Source organism: Schistocerca americana, chromosome 1 (genome assembly GCF_021461395.2).
Source record: "Schistocerca americana isolate TAMUIC-IGC-003095 chromosome 1, iqSchAmer2.1, whole genome shotgun sequence".
Classification (NCBI taxonomy): Eukaryota; Metazoa; Arthropoda; class Insecta; order Orthoptera; family Acrididae; genus Schistocerca; species Schistocerca americana.
In genome coordinates, this window is record NC_060119.1 from 186,848,369 (window position 1) to 186,861,749 (window position 13,381).

A 13,381-nucleotide genomic window follows, 5' to 3' on the forward strand; every position below is an offset into this window, starting at 1 on the left:
TGAAGTAGCGTCATATTTGAGGAAGAAAGCATCCTCTTAAATTTCCCAGTGGAAGGACTATTGCACAGAAAATTATGTCGCAGACGGCTGTGTTACACGCTACAATTCGGAGCCCTTTACCGGCAGAGGGCTGCAGATACTAGGTACCCTGAAGAATAATGATGTAGAATGTTAATGACGTTCGTTTCATTTAAAAAGCTTTAAAAGTAGTCACATAAAAATTTGGGGGCTTTGCTTTCCAGTGCGCCTTCGAAGATTAAAGTGCTAGATGTATCAGATCTTCTATTGCATTAATGGTATTATGACAGTTATTTGATACACAAGGAGATGAATTACGGGGACCTGTACCTAAAAGAAACTGATGAAAAACAAAGTCTTTGTAACAATTATGTAACTTATCCGGACGCATCCATCTTAATAACTTGTAACCGAATGTTGCGGAGGTATTTTATGTTCATAGATAATAAGAGTCATCTCGAGTTGTCAGTATTTGTGACGTGCGGAACTACATTCCTATAGTAGAGATTTAGCAAGACGAATAACTGGATTAGTTTTCTTATTTTAGGGGACTATATTTTTCTAAATTTCAGAACTGAATATGGTAAAGGATTCTTTATTTGCTGTGACAGTCTGTTCTGCTCATCTCAGTTGCTCATTCCGGATATGCCGAAGTCTATAACCAAAAACACGAAAATGTTCGCTGACGATCTTTCAGTGCCACATAAAGATCAACTGTCACTTTTGTGTGTTTAGTTTGGGGTCGAAATTTAGCACACATCTTAGTACTGAATAAAGGTCATCACTCACGCCTTATATTGAAGAAGTAATATGTTTAGGACAAACACTTTGACATATATGGATGTCGTCAGAATGTGAGTGGTAGTTATGATAATATAACACAGACAAGATATCACTGAAATGGATTAAGCACTTCCCTGAACCACACCACTCTACTTTTAAATGGAACTGTTTCATTTTCAGTCGAAGATATTTTTTTCTGCTGTGTCTAGTATTGCCAAATTAATTAGATTTGCATTCCCCTCCTCATGTTCCATCAATCTGATCTTCCTTTTCCTAAGATTTTTCGAAAGACTTTCGTCTTCACCTATCCTGACAGAGCATTACTTCTTTTCATACATTATCTGTGCCCATAGCTTTTATGTTTTCTACTGTTTGGCCCAACTAGACGATCTAGCAAAAGTCTTCAGGTAAATCTGTTAGGGAAAGTGTCTTGAAAAGTGTCTTAGACGATTGCAGTAGACGAAACCGTTGTGAGGTTTAGTTGCACAGTGAAGTGTAGTGTTTCGCGTTTAGTAGTAGCCTAAAATATAAAAGGATCGACAATATTGAAGCAATGATGACAGTGGATAATGTTTGGGATTCAGATGACATATGCATGGAGTTCATAAACGACTGGATGAAAAGTCTGTTTTGCATGCAGAGACTGTATTCGTAATTTGCGCCTTACTTTGACTCTTCGTGAATATTAAGTGAAACACAAATTCCTGTAACGAGCCACTGATGTAGGACAATTTTCACGGCGTGTTTCAAAGCTTGTATCTCTGTCATTAGTGCAGTAAGTGAAAACCGTTAGAATATAATGAAACTTGTTGTTTCACTATTTTGCAGGTAGCCTGAGAAGAGTAGCTTTCAGTAAACATGCAATGGTACCGCGCAAACTATTGTAAAATGCTAAAGTTGTACGATGAAATTGCTCGCCAAGCAGTTGTTAGTAAAGACTCTGAGCCTATTCTCGATAGTGCAGTGCAGGCCCCGTATCTACAGAATGATAAGCTACAGAGTACCCGACATTTCCCTAACCATTTTTTAACTCATACAATATGAAAGACACGAATATAACATGGAAGAAGAAGCCGCAGCAATGAGATTACATCACTCGAAATGACTGTCCTCCATACCGAAGCAGAGTTGCCATTTCTCCTCGGCGCATCTGACCGCTGGCGTAAAAAACTGCACTTTCCGCTGACGAAATGCGTTAACGCAGGGCGCGGGATTAGCCGAGCGATCTAAGGAGCTGCAGTCATGGACTGTGCGGCTAGCCCCAGCGCAGGTTCGAGTCCTCCCTCGGCCATCCTTAGGATAATTTAGGTTAAGTGGTATGTAAGCTTAGGGACTGATGACGCATTTGAACATTTCATTCACGTAGGCGCTGCAAATCCCTAAACTTCTCATTGTACACCTGACTGTTGATGCGACTCCATGCAAAGAAGTCCAAGGGTTAAACTTCCTGGCAGATTAAAACTGTGTGCCGGACCGAGACTCGAACATGGGACCTTTGCCGTACGTGGGCAAGTGCTCTACCATCTGAGCTACCCAAGCACGACTCACGCCCAGTCCTCACAACTTTACTTCTACAGTATCTCTGCTTAGCAACGTAAACAGAGATCGCAGTTTGGTTCGCATTGTTAAATAATTTAAAAATATAGTTGTATTACAGACAGTTGTACTTTGAGCGGTGTCCATTATCGTTCATAGCCTTTCGACAAGCAGTTACACAGAAGTTCCGTTTGTCTGGGACCAGAATAGCGGCTTTTGCGGCCGTCCTGAGCGGACGCGTTGTTTCACTTCTGTTTGGATTTTACGACTTTATTTTCAGTCTCTGCGTCAGTGTTGTGTAAAATTGTAATTGTGATGATGCAGCATTTTAGTTTCCTTGTTTTCGCGAGCTGTTAACTTCTGACCTGGCAACCACATTTCCCAGAATGCTTACCCTAAGATTTGGATTTGACAAAGCAAGCCGTAATGTCCAGCCAAGTTCACTGGAGATTCATGACTGGATCGTTGACGTTATTGGCATTACTTCGGATCAGACGCACACTGCTTATTATGACTTGGAGCAATACTGCTTTTTTGTGAAGCTGCTTTCCCCGTTGGTGTTGGAACGGATTTTGCGGAAATTTGAAGAAAAAGCTGAATTCCGCCATCGCGATAATTCGGTGAGTACAGTTATCATTTCAAATGCTGATGTTGATTATAAACAAATCAGAGTATTTAATTTGCCCCCTGAGGTAGAAAACTGCTACTTAAAAGACGCATTATCTAAATACGGTGACATCATCCAAATTCGTAATGAACGATGGTCAAGCCAGCATAGATTGCAATGCTTTAGTGGTGTTCGTTCTGTCGATATGCATGTCAAACAAAACATTCCATCTCATATTTTGGTTTGTGGCTACAAAGCGCACGTTATATACAATGGGCAGACTTTGACTTGTCATATATGTAATGAAAGTGGGCATCTCCGGCAAAACTGTCCAAAAAAGGTGTTTGTATTGCAGAATAATTTACAACAGCGTAAAAGGTTAACACTGGCTGATCTTGTGACCGAAAATCAGATGACGGGTGGTGAAGTTTCCAGCATTACGGGGAATGTGGACAAAATACTCTTGAAGCATTTCCACCTTTACTCAAGAAAGACACTGTAGACAATCCGGCTGGAAAAAGTAGTATGGCCACTAACAAGAGACGTCGAACTTGTGACGGCAGTAGCACAGATGAAGAAGATATCAACCTGTCGCTGAAAGCTGTAGGTAACATTCAGAAAACAGTTCTGGAAACTGCTGTTTGAGACAATATTGTCAGCATAGATTCAAACTCTGAGTCAAGTACATCAGTAGACAAATCGAATACGCCACCATCACTCGAACAGGTCGAAGTGACATCACAGTGCCATTCTGTAGCGCTGGACGCGCCAGTAGATGGCAATGCGCTGCTCTTAGTGACGCCACAACCCCGCGCTGCAGTACCCGTACGTCAATCAATGCAGACAGATTCACACGCGAATGCAACTCAAAGCAAACATGACGAGGTAGCGAGTGATTGTCAACAACAGCCGACGTCACAGCCCAAATCCCAAGACGAAGAAGCGGAGTTTTACAGCAATAACACACAAACAGTAAACGAAAGTGATCATAGAAGTGATGGGGCATTGGAAGAATGTTTGCAAACTGCTTCTGCACCACCTTTGGCAGAAGAGATGGTGGCACACGACTGCCCCTCAGATCCACCGACACCGCCCTCGGTGGAAAACTGCTCAGGGGGTGGGCGGAGCAGACATTCGGTGAAGGCCAGTGTCAATGCAAACCGCAAGAAAAGTAAAAAGAAAGGTTCTAAAGCAAACCGTGATGGTGGTCTCCAGTCAGATTCTCAGGAAGTATCCGGCATGAAGTGGCATGAAATGATAGACTAGCGGGAAAAAAGATCACTCCCCTATGTTACAGTCATATACGATTACCACGTTAAACAATAATAGGATACAGTCGGATGTTAAAATAGCTACTCTGAAACAGTTTCCGTATGAGTCTGCGACGGATATTGCTCTCCTACAGGAAGTGGTATTCCCGCAATTAAATTTTTCCAATTACTTTGATTTTTACAATATTTCCACTGAAACGAGTGTTGGCACGGTCATTTTATTTAGAGAAGGCATCCCCGTACATAACGTTGATAAATTAGAATCGGGGCGAGGTATTGGAATAAATGTAGCAGGAGTTACTATAGTCAATTTATATGCTCCTTCTGGCAGCAGTAATAGAACTGCAACAGCCACATTCTTTAATTACTGAGAAAAAAAAACCCTCCAGCTTATAATAGGGGGAGATTTTAATTGTGTATTGAGTCGAAAGGATCAAATCCCCAACTTCAATTACTCAACTGACTTGAGACGTCTTGTTGTTGATTTAAAATTAAAAGATGGGTGGAAAATAAAATACCCAACAATGGGGGACTTCACTCATATTGTTGCGAATACCTGTAGTAGAATTGATACAATTTACGTATCGGAAAATTTAGCAGATAAAGTACTGAAAACAGAAACTGTTCCCGTTAGTTTTTCCGATCACAGTGCGTTGTTGACCTGTGTAAATTTAACACCACAACCTAACCGAAGAGTAAGAAGCCAGTGGAATCTAAATATATCGTTACTATCAGGAGAAGACTTAGAAGATGCCCTAACCAGAGCATGGGAAATGTGTCTCCGTTCACTGAAGAACTTTCCAAGTGTGATAGAATAGTGGACCCAACGAGCGAAACCGAAGCTAAGGGAAGTTTTAATATCTTTTAGTATAGATACGGCCAGAGAAAGGAAACAGACTGTAGAATTCTGCTACAGCGTGCTAAGGGACCTCTCCGATCAGACAGATGCAATTCCTACAAGATTAAAAAGATATCGAGCAAATAAAAGCAAAATTAATAAGTCTGAAACGTAAGGAACTGGAGGGACTTAAAATAAAATCCAAAGCAATGTCAGTCACTGAAGATGAGACTGCTGCATTGTACCACCTTGTCAGACACGCTAAGAATAGAAGAATAAGTTTCATGGATGAACTTCAAATAGATGATGGTACCATAATCACCACCCAGAAGGAAATAATTAAAGAGATCTCAGCGTACTATGAACGTATGTATGCGTCAGGGGAAACAAACGAAGAAGAATACGATGAGGTCTTTGGTACATATCTTCCACGAATATCGCGAGATGATGATGAAAACATTTCTTCGGACACAACCAAGGAAGGTGTATTAGAAATCGTGTGCAGCTCCCCTACTAGGAAATTTCCAGGACCTGACGGACTGCCCATTGAATTCTATAAACGATTTCGGACCCTAATAGGAGAAAAGTTCACCGAAATTGTCAATGAAAGCTTGCAGGGAAAGCCAGTGCCTGCAGAGTTCAAACAATGCAAAATCGTGTTGATCTCGAAGAACAGAGGCTGCAAAAAAATAAACAACCTACGGCCGATTTCGCTTTTAAATTCGGATTATAAAATTATAGCTCGAGTAATTAACAAGCGCTTTACATCATGCACCGCTGACATCATAGGCCAACATCAGACTTGTAGTTTTAGAAGGACGATTTTACAAACTGAAGCTTTGTATCGCGATGTTATTGCGCTAGCGCAGGCAAGTAACATAAAATGTGGACTGCTTTAATAGACTTCCATAAGGCATTTGATCAAATTAATCACAAATACCTGATAGAGACAATGCGCCGAATGGACTTCCTGCCAAAAACCATCGACATCATTAAGAACATGGCAATGGGTGTTACTGCACAAATCTCCGTTAACTGTCAACTACAAAACAAATTGAAATAAAAAGGAGTGTTACCCAAGGAAGCCCCTTATCCATGCTCCTGTTCGTTATATCGCTGAAACCTTTCTTGAGACAGCTACAGCACAGGCTGACAGGCATTACCATTCAAGGAACAAAGACCATGGTAGGTGCTTACTCGTACGATGTAGACGTAATCATCAGAGACCAAACAGATGTGACACAACTAGAGATGGTACTTGCAAAATACTGTTCCGCATCAGGTGCGACGGTAAATGAAAACAAAAGTAAATTTCCAAATACAAAGCGGCTTGCTAACTTGCGCATTGAGTGGGCGAACCATGTTAATGAACACAAAGCTCTTGGGATGGCATTGACAACTCCCCTTTTAAAAATGATAGCAATAAATTGGCGGGAGGTGGCAAGAAAAATCAAGGGAGCTTTGATTGAAAACTGTCAACGTAGCATAGACCAGTTCCAGAGAATACTGTTTAGCCGGCCGGAATGGCCGTGCGGTTCTAGGCGCTACAGTCTGGAACCGAGCGACCGCTACGGTCGCAGGTTCGAATCCTGCCTCGGGCATGGATGTGCGTGTGATGTCCTTAGGTTAGTTAGGTTTAATTAGTTGTAAGTTCTAGGCGACTGATGACCTCAGAAGTTAAGTCGCCTAGTGCTCAGAGCCATTTGAACCATTTGAATACTATTTATCAACACGTATATTTTATCCAAGGTCTACTACATAGCATCAATGGTGGCGAAGACGATCATGTCCACCTTAGCAAAGTTCTTGTGGAAAGGGGAATTGTTTCGAGTGCCGATGAAGACAGCAGTTTTGGATCCAAGGAATGGAGGAATGGGTCTAACCGAGATAAAGTCTAAAGCGATGGCATTGTATGTCAAACGAACATGGAGCATAATGTGTAATGAGCCAGGGTGCATTACAGCAAAACTATACGATACTGTCAGGCCAGAAAGTGTAGAGCTGCCGCTGAATATACAAAAAATAAATTTTAAGCTAAAACACATTAGGGAGTATTATCTTGAACTAAGTTATCTCAGCAAAAAGCTTTTAAACTCCAAAAACGTTACAGCAAAGGCGATTTTAGCTGAAAGACGGAAACATGAAAGGAGAAATAACATGGAAACTAAATATGCTGGAATAGCATGGAATGTGGTTTGGAAAAATATCAGTAGTGATGTTCTTTCGTCTGACGTGAGAACAGCGTGGTACAAGGTAGTCAATAACATCATCAGCACTAATGAGCGTCTCTTTGCCATCGGTTTAAGTGACACTAACCTCTGCAGAAAATGCAACCTCGTTGATAGTGTGTCTCATCGTTACACATGTGGAGATCGGATTATAAACGCCACGGTCGTTTTTCCCACCTGTATCTCTCTCGTTATCCCACGTTTCAAGTAAACGAGGTGTACAACCAGGACGTGGATCAGTCATATTTCACGTCTAATATGTCATTTGTAGTGAGGACCAGGAATCACCGTAAAATAAATACGTACGAGTCCGTTGCTGTATAGTTCAAAGGGTAAGGAGTGTGTGTAAAAATTAAAGTGACTGGTGATCTAACATTTTATTATAGAAATAAAGTACTTTTCCCTTCCTTAGCTCCCGTGAGATTTGTTTTAAACAAAGAAACAAAACAGTGTACTCATTGGTCTTGCCAAAATCCGAGAAGCGGTTCTTCTTGGTGTTGTAGCTCTCAGGGGCACCGTGGGATGCTCTCTGTGTGAGGCGTCTCTGGCCATCTTTGTGAGTCTCGCTACAGCCTGTTTCAATAATAAAATGTTTGATCACCAGTCGCCTTAATTTTGGCACAAATTCCTTGTCCTTTAAACCACACAGCGACGGACTCACACGCGTTTATTTTACAATGATTCCTAGTCCTCATTACAATTGGCGTATTAGAGGTGAAATACGACCGACCCCACACCCACACGCATAGTGTCGCCACAGGCGGCAGCAAGACTCACAGAGCTGCGCAGAGGTGTCTCACACAGAGGGCACCCCGGGGCGTCCCTGACAGCCACAACACCAAGAAGAATCGCTTCTCGGATTTTGGCAATATAGTCGTTACGAAAGATACGAGGGCAGTTCAATAAGTGATGCAACACATTTTTTTTTCTGAAACAGGGGTTGTTTTATTCAGCATTGAAATACACCAGGTTATTCCCCAATTTTTTTGGCTACACAACACTATTTTTCAACGTAATCTCCATTCAATGCTACGGCCTTACGCCACCTTGAAATGAGGGCTTGTATGCCTGCACGGTACCATTCCACTGGTCGATGTCGGAGCCAACGTCGTACTGCATCAATAACTTCTTCATCATCCGCGTAGTGCCTCCCACGGATTGCGTCCTTCATTGGGCCAAACATATGGAAATCCGACGGTGCGAGATCGGGGCTGTAGGGTGCATGAGGAAGAACAGTCCACTGAAGTTTTGTGAGCTCCTCTCGGGTGCGAAGACTTGTGTGAGGTCTTGCGTTGTCATGAAGAAGGAGAAGTTCGTTCAGATTTTTGTGCCTACGAACACGCTGAAGTCGTTTCTTCAATTTCTGAAGAGTAGCACAATACACTTCAGAGTTGATCGTTTGACCATGGGGAAGGACATCGAACAGAATAACCCCTTCAGCGTCCCAGATGACTGTAACCATGACTTTACCGACTGAGGGTATGGCTTTAAACTTTTTGTTGGTAGGGGAGTGGGTGTGGCGCCACTCCATTGATTGCCATTTTGTTTCAGGTTCGAAGTGATGAACCCATGTCTCATCGCCTGTAACAATCTTTGACAAGAAATTGTCACCCTCAGCCACATGACGAGCAAGCAATTCCGCACAGATGGTTCTCCTTTGCTCTTTATGGTGTTCGGTTAGACAACGAGGGACCCAGCGGGAACAAACCTTTGAATATCCCAACTGGTGAACAATTGTGACAGCACTACCAACAGAGACGTCAAGTTGAGCACTGAGTTGTTTGATGGTGATCCGTCGATCATCTCGAACGAGTGTGTTCGCACGCTCCGCCATTGCAGGAGTCACAGCTGTGCACGGCCGGCCCGCACGCGGGAGATCAGACAGTCTTGCTTGACCTTGCGGCGATGATGACACACGCTTTGCCCAACTACTCACTGTGCTTTTGTCCACTGCCAGATCACCGTAGACATTCTGCAAGCGCCTATGAATATCTGAGATGCCCTGGTTTTCCGCCAAAAGAAACTCGATCACTGCCCGTTGTTTGCAACGCACATCCGTTACAGACGCCATTTTAACAGCTCCGTACAGCGCTGCCACCTGTCGGAAGTCAATGAAACTATACGAGACGAAGCGGGAATGTTTGAAAATATTCCACAAGAAATTTCCGGTTTTTTCAACCAAAATTGGCCGAGAAAAAAATGTGTTGCATTACTTATTGAACTGCCCTCGTACTAATGTTGAAGAGCAAGTTGTTCAGCAAGGGCCGTCCATGTTTTGCGGGTGTGTTCTGAATTTTACACTGGAGCAGAAAGATACAACTCGTCATGATAATGGTTCGATGACTGCTGCAGGTGAGCGGTATCCTGGAGATAAAGTGAAGGCCTTTGCAGGACTGGAGGCTTTTAATAGCAGAAATATTCTTGCTTATCGTACCTTTCAAGTAAACCAGATGTACAACCGGGACATGTGTCGATCCTGTTTCACGTCTAATGTGCTATTTGTTGTTATTACCAGGAATCATCGTAAAATAAACGAGAGTGAGTCCCCCTAGTGACTGTTATAAGTTTTTATTACACTATTGCAATGTGACTGTAAGTCTCCAATTTCCTTCAGTATTTCTGCTGGGATGTTATCTGAGCCTGTCGCTTTGCCATTACTTAGATTATTGAAGTCACTATAGATACTTTGTTCCTCCAGTTTGGATGCTTACCCACTGTTATGCCAATTGTCCGAATGTGCGAAGAACATGAAATGTTCCCTGATCTGGTTTTGGTGAGATACGATGAGCTCTCAGCACTGGTGACGTATTCTACTCCTGTGTATATACTCCTTGAGACGCAGTGCAGTGCATGGGACAGGGTACGTCATGCCGACAGTATCGACTTTCTTTCCTATTCCATTTGTGTACAGAGCGAAGAAAAAATGATTGGCTACGTGTCTAAATCTTGAATTCAACAGTGCCTTGAATGACCTAAGTAATGCCAAAGCGACAGGCAGAAATACTGAGGGACATTGGAGAACTAACAAAAGAGTACTATGAAGATGGAAAAGAACCACCTACAGATTTGCTTAACAGCAAAACAGTAATAATCCCAAAGAAAGGAAATGTTCTGAACTGTGAGAACTATAGAACTATCTCCTTACTATCCCACATTTCTAAAATAATGTTAAACATAATAAAAAAATCGAATAAAAAAGAAAATTAAGGCAAACCTAGGAGAAGACCAATTTGGTTTCAGATCCGGAAAAGGAACTAGAGAGGCAATACTAGCTCTGAGGATGGTATTAGAAAGACGAATTGGAGTTAATAGGAAAACCTACTTGACCTTTATAAATTTACAAAAAGCATTTGACATGGTTAATTGGAAGTTGTTACTCCTTACAATGAAGGAAATAAATCTTGATTGGAGGGACAGAAGATTAATCTGGAACCTGTATAAAAGGCAGGAAGCAGAGATAGAAGTGAATGGTGTGAAGAAGAAAGCAAAAATAAGGAGGGGAGTAAGGCAAGGATGCCCATCATCACCATATTTCTTCAACTTAATTATTGAAAAAAGCATTGAAAAATTGGAAAGAATAACCAAATCAATTAAAATTAACGGGGAACGAATACACTGTATCCGTTTTGCAGATGATATAGTACTACTTGCTGACTCAGTAAAGGAAATGGAGTTTATGTTGCTAAAATTTGCCAAAATCCTTAGAGAATTTAATCTAAAAATAAGAAGAAAACAAAAACTTTGGTAGTAGGGAAGACAAGAGAAAATGGTAAAGTTAATATTAAACTAGAAGATGATGTTCTAGAGCAGGTTGAGAACTTCTGTTATTCGGGGACTACAATCACTGACGACAAAAATGTATCACAGATATAAAGAGAAGAATAGCCTTGGCAAAGCAAGCTTTCCAAAATAAAAGGAATTTACTAACAATCATATAAGCCTAGAAAGTAGGAAAAAGTTTGTGAGAACTTTTGTCTGGAGTATCTTACCATACGGATGTGAAGCGTGGACTTTGGCAACGGCAGAGAAAAAGAGAGTGTAAGCAATGGAAATGTGGATATGGAGAAGAATGACGAATACAAGCTGAGTAGATAGAAAAAGTAATGAACAGGTCTTAACAGAACTGAATGAGAACAAAACGCTGCTGAATTATATAGGAAGAAGAAAATAAAAAATGATAGGGCTCGTAATGAGACACAACCAGTTCCTAAAGAATGTATTTGAAGGAAAAGTTTTAGGGAAAAAACCAAGAGACAGGACAAGAGCAACGTATTTTAGTAACATCAAAGAATATATGGGGATAAAATCGTATGAAGAATTGAAGAGGATGACAATGGAGAGAGGGACGTGGCTAGATCGACAAGGCACAGCCTTTAGTTTATGCTTGCAATTTCGGCCTTAGGCCATTATCAAGTGATATTATGGCTTTAGGGCGAAATTGCAATAGTGTAATAAAAACTTATAGCAGTCACTAGCGGAAATATGACGTCCCTCAAAAAATTTCTTATGACTGTGAATCCCAGCTACAACAAGTTTATTGAGTGTCAGTCCGTCGCTGTATGGTTTAAAGGTCAAGGAGTGTGTTCATTTTAGCAGTGTGTCCCACTGGTGCTATGAGTGGGCGGACGGCGCGGACAAGAGAATGATGTGGGCGCTGCCGTGGCCGATAAGCGGTGATGTGGAGAGAGCAATCACCTGAAGCCAACGCCATCTTATAGGGGCCAGGGCCATCGCCGTTGTGTGTGCAAGCAGTGGACAAGCCTGCACCATGTCGCTAGGGGCCGAGGTGTCCTTAACGGCGGTCTGGGCCTGAAGGTGTCAGGTAGTCAGCTGACGCACGGTGACGTACAAGCGAGTTCTGGGCAGAGCCGAATCGAGGGCCTCGAGAAACTGGTGAGCTGCGGCTACGACATCCTGAAGTCGCAATGTTCTGCAGGGGGTTGACCCCTGTGTGGACGCAATAGTCTGGTGGAACAATTGACGTCTTTTCCAGACTGAACGCACAGCACTCTAAGTGGAGGCAGAGAAAAGAGCTACCCAAGTGCTTTCGCACTGACAGTTTCATGCCGGTGCTTTTATGATCGATACAGTGCACTGTGTGCTGTATGAGCGGTGCACTAGGTGTATTTGCTAGTGAGAACATTGAGCCATGGCACGGTCGACCTTGCTTCAGTGGTCACCTCGGTTCGATATCTCTGCTAAATCGAAACTCTGATTACTAGAGAAAGTCCGACGTGGCTAGTTTTGAAAGGCCAAGCACGGTGGCCCTGAGACGGGAGTAAGATCGGAAAGCGCTGCTCTTTTGCGGATAGAAGAGGTGGAGCCACTGGGCGAGTAACTGTTCGCTGTGAGCTGTCCCCTGTGTGGGCAGGCGGTGCTACGTGCCGGTACTGAGCCCTGTCAGGCCCAACGAAGTAATCGTACACAGTGTGTCGGTGTTTGCACTAGGCGCGTGTTAGATTGGCTTAATTCCAAGCGTGGATCGCGGTTTCAGCTAATGCAGTTACTGGCTCCTACAAAAAAATGGCTCTGAGCACTGTGGGACTTAACATCTGTGGTCAGCAGTCCCCTAGAACTTAGAACTACTTAAACCTAACTAACCTAAGGACATCACACACACCCATGCCCGAGGCAGGATTCGAACCTGCGACCGTAGCAGTCCCGCGGTTCCGGACTGAGCGCCTGAACCGCTAGACCACCGCGGCCGGCAGGCTCCTACAGAAAGCACCGTTCCAGATATAGCAGTTATTGCCGATAGTATGTCGAACGCGTTAGTTTTGGATGGGCCTCCGTGGCTAATGTATATGGGAATGGAATTACAGCACCAGCGATGAAAGATGCAGTGAGATTTTTTGGTAAGCAACACTGTTCTAAATATACGTCTTAAAGAAAAACTGTGTAAAGTTCGCCATCCCAAATAGCAAACATATATTTTTTTTCAGTGTTTGTGTAGTAACGCGACGGACAGACCTTTCCAGCAAGCGAAGTGGCGCAGTGGTCAGTTCACTGTACTCGCATTCGGGAGGATGACGGTTCAAATCCACATCTGGCAATTCAGATTTAGGTTTTCCGTTGTTTCCCTAAAACACTCCAGACAAAT